This window comes from Trachurus japonicus, chromosome 8 (genome assembly GCF_045865225.1).
Source record: "Trachurus japonicus isolate A0001 chromosome 8, Traja_1.0".
Classification (NCBI taxonomy): Eukaryota; Metazoa; Chordata; class Actinopteri; order Carangiformes; family Carangidae; genus Trachurus; species Trachurus japonicus.
The window spans coordinates 19177608-19184208 of record NC_140914.1 but is presented as its reverse complement, the minus strand read 5'-3'; positions in this window follow the sequence as shown (position 1 = coordinate 19184208).

Here is a 6601-nt window from a genome sequence, read left to right as displayed (position 1 = left end):
CACTTACATAGAGTGTTTGGACCTAAACACGGGTCTCTCAGTCACTCTGCTCTGCTCTGAGCCGAGGAGAAAACTTTTCTTGTATCCTACAATTTTTATCCAATGAGGAGAGAGAACGGCATGAAGGGCTGTGTGTGCAGCCAAGGGATGCCCGTAAATGTGGTGACGTAGGGACGAGGACCAATAGATCCATGACGAGGGCGGGGGCTGCTAACTCCGTCGGCTGACAAGAAGTTATGGTGCGTTCAAGGCAACCCGTAACTCGTGTTTTTTCGACCTGTGAAGTCGTACCAGTTCGATCTGGTACGAGTTCACGGGTCGGAAGTTACAAGTGGCCGTTATAGTGACTTTCACAGGTAAAACAGGTCGGAGAAACGCGAGTTGCGGGTTGCCTGGAACGCTACAAAGTCGTAAGTTGTGACTTGAAGCTGTAATTTACGGTTTCAAAAGCCTGCCTGGAACGCAGCATTAGCCAAAACGACCGGATCACTTATTTCTGCTTTAAAAGACTGACCAAAGTCCTCCAAAAGCTAATGGTGTTAAATTTCAGAAACCAAACTTAGCTTAAAAAACAAAAATCTCCAAAAAGTAAGTGCAGATTTTAATAAATAACAAAGATCACAACTAAAAACACGCATGGCATGTAGAGTATGTTGTAAACCTTACATTCAGGATGAATTTTGCTAAGTTTGCATAGCTAAGTGAAGAAGACAAATTGTCCCGCCACCACAGACATGTGGTGCTCTTACAGTAAATGAATTGCACACTCAGCCTCTCTGCTCCTATCTGTCTGGTTGTCTATCTCTCCCCCAGTCTCCCTGTCAGAGATTTATGACTGTCTCTACACATGCCTGCCACTGCACCCAAAGATGCTCAGTAATCACATCATGGTGCAAGACAGTGAAGCATTTGCATCTGCATGTTCTGGGTTTATGCATACCGTATGCCTGTGTATGTATATGTGTAAATAATGTAATACCGTATGCATATCCCAGTATACGTGCAAGGACATAGCACACCTTAATTTCCAATTCCATATGTTACTTATGCAAACCAGGAGTAGGTATAATAGAGCTACCTGTGGCAAGTTTTTTTTTCTAGTCCCATTTCATCACCTTTTTACAGTGCATGCAAAAAGAAGAGCCTGCATTGTGTCTTTTTGTACACAGCACTTGTGTGTACAGACCAATCCAACCTGTCATGGTGTAACTAAGGCGAGTATCTGTGTAGTGAAATGGCACTCGGATGCCGCCCAAGCTGAGCGAGTACTCAGATATCGGCTACAGGTTAATCAAACTGAAAGTACTCAACTATGTCGATGTCGATGTACTTAGCAGTAATTCACAGCAATTCTACTACTACAACTTATTATGTCTATTTTACTAGACTGTTATTTCTGGGCTATATCTCTCAACACTACTACACAATTGACCATTATTTCGGGGCTATGTTATTTTCTGGCTATCTTTCTCAACATTACTATGAAATTGACTGTTATTTCTAGGCTATTTCTTGACATTACTATGCAATTAAATGCTATTTCTTGGTTATTTTGTGTTATTATGACATAATTAACGGCCTGTAAATTATTTGTTATCAATTTTTCTTTTCAATAAAACATGTAGTCAGTAATGTTGAGGCAGTTTTATAGATACACAATGTAGGATACAATGAGCTGTGAATTTTTTTACGCTGTGTTTTTTCTCCTTCTTTTTATTCCATTTGGTCCCAGGGCGTCTGATGCACACGCTGTTATAATCTATTTTTCTCAGCCATCCCAGAGTTCATGCACACTAGCATCTGTAGATCAGCAAATCTGTGCCTGCGGCCTTCAGGTAAAGGCAAACCACAACATACAAGAGGATGCCAGAATGATAAATAAGTTAAGGAAAAGATAGTTGGGGAAACAGTGTAGTGTGTGTGATAGTATGGAGAGGCTGGATAAGGGTGCATTCAGAAACACAATACATTGTGCTTTACCACAGAAATAATACAGTACATCACATGATTACTATTTCTGACAGAACACCACAATAACATGCAATAGCTAATGTCACATGGCCTGTATCAATCAGGATGCGACTCAAAGCCTTTCTGACTCCAAACTCAAATTCATGTTAATAACTTTTTCCAGTGACAATGAACACTGTGACTGTCTTCTACGTCCATTAAAACAGTGTCATAGAAAGAGATCTGGTAGATTCGCTAGAAAGAGATTCTCTTTCTATGGCACAACATTAAACAAAATAAGACAAGTTGCCAGGCAACCTTGGGAGACTCCATAAAGATGTCTGCCAACAAATAGTCCCAGAACATAACCTGTTGTAAAATGGCAAATTCTTTTTTCGAAGAAGATTAAACAAACGAGCTACAAAGGGCGCTGGTGGGCGGATTGTGTTACCTTTGGACAGAGCCAGCCTAGCTGTTGCCCCGTTTCCAGTCTTACTGTAACATGCTACACTAAGTTTATTATTCTAGACACATTTCTCAATGGGAAATCTAAAAACATATCACTTAAGTTTTGTGTACACCAAAAGAAAACATCTAGCTACACAAGACAACCCATGAAAACAAAGACTCCCAGAATGTCATACCAACAAACATGGGAACAGGCAGTTTGAAATATATCTGAAACCAGTGGTTAACTGTGGTCCCAGACTGTGGACATTAAATAGGACCAGGGACCACACATGGCAATAAACAATCAAACAAAGCAATAGCCAGATGCCACATGGAAGTTCAGCATATTAAGGTTTTCAGTATTAAATTTATCCATTTTATACTGACTCATGAGCAATACCAAACATTAATCAAAAATAGGAAAAATTAAACACAAATCGAACAATGGTCAACCCAAATTCAATCACAATGCAGCTGATTAATCCACATTGTTGCTGGTGAAAGACTCGAGGAGGGCTCCAAGCAGCCCGTACCAGGTGAGGAGCAAAGCCAACAGGTAGGCTGAAGTTAGCCCAAACACAGACACCAGAAAATCAGATCCTTTTGCAGACGGAAAGGGCAGATTTAAGATTGCAAAAGTTTCAAGTTTTTCCTGAAAAGAGAATTTTGAAAAGAGAATTTGAATTGGTCCAAATACAGTCTCTTTACAAAATATGATTGGCTAAGACCCCTGTCAATGTCAAGTTCATGTCCACATTCACTTGAATTACACCACTACTGAGGGTTGTTCCTGCCAGGAGGTGTTTGATTCACCCGGATACCCTCAGAGGAACAATTGTGATTGGTCCATTCACTGTTTGTCAAGACAAATTTATTATAATCTAGAAATTTTAACTTTTATTCCCATGAGTAAAAAAAACAAACAAATAATATAAGAAAAAAAAAATTAAGTGTTTTTTCTTAGGCCTTCACTGAATACAATGATGGCCCAGAGGGTTCCCCACTGTCAGGCACTTGTTTCACAATTTATAAGCACACACTTATCTTTTTTATGCCTTTAAGTTACCTTGACATCATAGTAACAACTAACCTTGCAACATCAGTCCGCAGGTTCACTTATCTCTCTGTGGTCCAGCAAGGACATGGATACATTTTCTGGGTGCGCACATGATTTGCGGTGGGCTGAGCACAAGATGATTGACCGTTCTCCCCTTCACTCAGACATCAACATGACCCCTTTTGATTGAATAAACATACCACTGAGCAGTGAAAAGCAAAGGACAGGACATGCCTGTATAACCGGACATCAACAGAGTCTCAATTTTTTGCAGATAAAATGATACACAGAAGCTTAATGGTCGCCTCATATACATTTACATTTTGAAAATAAAACGGCAGTGACAAAAGCTACTGACATGAATGGATCCATGATAGAAATCACATCCAAGGACGGACATTATATTAGTTCTTATAAATGGACAAATTTGCATTTTAATAAGCCATTTCATAACTGACTTGCCACTAGTTCTGAGGAAGAATATGGTTATATCACGTTGCATTTGTCATGTGGCCCACATGTGAGTGGGGTGATTGTAAAAGACATTTAACAGCACTTGATTATACTCAGTAAACAACATGACATTTTCTAAACTGCATATGTTCTCTGCTGACTTGCGTCTCCATCGATATGTTTTGAATGACAAACACAATTGCAGATACTCGATCGAGAAAATGTGTGAATAATCTTTGTACAGTTTTTACACAGATTTAAATTCTGCTTGTCGGAAAACATAAAATACACTTGCTTTCTTGTTTTTGCTTGTTAATTCTTCTGTAGCAGCTGACATTTTGTGAGTTAGCAAGCTGAGGCTCATGCGGCATTAATTTATTTAGCTAATTTAGACCTTGTAGCCAGACATAGGTGAGTCATATTAATTATATGCCCTCTCAGAGAAATGATGAACCCTCCAGAATTGAGAGCCTTCTGGAGTAATCAGTATTAATCAGCCATGCATGACTTCAGAAAAGTTTGAGCTGAAATAAAATGGCAAAGGCAAACACACACACAGCACATAGAAAGATGTCAGCTTGTTGCTGTTTTTTATATATATTATATATATATTTATATTTCCACCAGCCTCTCTCCAGGGGTTTTCAGATGGATGTGACACTCATGGCGGGCCCCTGGGAAAGGTCAGCACAGCTCAGAGCCCTGGTGGGGGCACATCAGATCCAACACTGAGGGATCAAAAGCTAGGATGTTGCCCACCAGTGAGACTTCACAGCATGGCATCAAGGAGAAATGAGCCTGGAGAGCTGGAGGAGATGTGGGACAATTAGAGACAACCAGGAGAAAAAAAAGGGAGTGGAGAAATTGGAGAGGTTGAAATGGAAAAGAAGGAGATTAGATGGGTGTATGCATGTGAGCAGAAAGACATTGCAATGATAGCTGCAATGTGAGTCACCTGTAAGTCAGCACCTTCATTATCCTAGCCCAGTTTAGTATGCATCAACCCTCACGAATCTCCTCTTTCAACAAATTGTGTTTGACATAAGGTGAAGCAAAATCATAACCTATGTTCCCTATTTCCATTTCACAGCAAATTCTCTTGGTTTAATGCGTGTCGATTTTTCAGGTGAACTTTATTTGGAGTTGACAAGTGCTGATTAGATAATTGTGTGCCCAGTAAACAGAACTGATGCCGACTCAGTGAGGCTGTCTGAACTACCGCGAGTGTGAAATTAACTCTGAAGGGTGTGGACTCAACGGTCACACCGCTACATCCAAAAGCACGGACACGAGTGCCTGTGGCTAATGAAGCTGCACACGTTGTGCACAGTAAGTCACCTACAGATACAATCAAACTGTGACAAGTGGTCAGAGCCAGGAATGGAAATGGTGGGGAGGGGGTGCCAGTGGACATGCAGTCCGAGGTGACGAGGGTAAATAAGGAAATAAATTAGACAACTGGGTGTGTTTGTTTGATGTTTCCTTAGACACGGCGGTAAAAGTAAAGAAGATAAGCTGAAGATGAGATAAAAAATAGGAAGAAACAGAGCATTAGCTGCAGGTTTTAAAAAAAGATTTTACCTCAATCATTGCAGTCAGTATGTAATCTAAAGATTGTATGTCAGATTGTATGACAGTGAATTCTTAAAGGAGCTACTAAGCTAACAATGGCCACATAATGTTTTGCCTCTATCACCTATTTCTCCTGAAATCATGCTAATCAGTTAGCCCTAGCCTATTCATATTTTCCAATAAACCAATATGGTGAATCCTTAAACTATTTCTAAGTTTATGCCGCCACACTGTCACTAATGTTAGGATTTAACAGCCACTTACCAGTCAAGAAGAAACGTTGTGAGCATCAAACTTCATTCTTGTATTCACCAACAGTTCTCCAGCACTTTTAGGTTTCTCTTTAACCAGCTAGCCCTAGTCCATTCGGACAGCTTCGTCACTTTCCAATGACGTTTCTGGTTTGCTCTAAGAGGCACATTGCATATTATAACCTAATGCAACTACAGCTGAGCTCTTCCCAAAACTGGTAAGTGTGCAGCTGTTAGAGCTAATATAGGCTATATGTAGCAATAGCAAAAAAGTATAAATAGCTTCTATAACAGGACCCCCAGTTTATTACTTTGCATTTGGTTTGGGCAAATAATCCTATTATATTGGATACATGATTCACCAGCATTCACTTGTTTTGAAAATAAACACATGATGATATGATGAGATAAAGAGCCTACTAGCCTACGTAGCATTTAGGAATGAATATCTGTTATATTTTCAGTTTTTTTTACATGGTACTAGATGCAAGATTTTCTCACTAGCAGCTGCTTAGCTCTCTTGTTTACATGTGTCCGTGATTACAGAAGTTATGAAGCAGCAGAATGATTGTCAGGGAGTGTACAGAGCGCCTGAAAGCTTAAAGTGCCTCTTTAGAGAGAAAACAACTGCCAGCCACATGAATCATAAAATTCAAAAGGGAGAAAAGAGAGTGACTCATAAGACCAAAATCATCCAGTTGCTGCCTGCGTGCAACACACACAGTGGTGAAAAAAAAAAACTACAGAGAGAAACAGGAGCGAGGAGAGCAATAGCAGCAGCATGGCCTACGTCACTGATGAAAGAGTAACCAGACCCTTGGGGCAGAGGGGATAAATAAAGGAGCGAGGAGCATGGGTAATATTACCC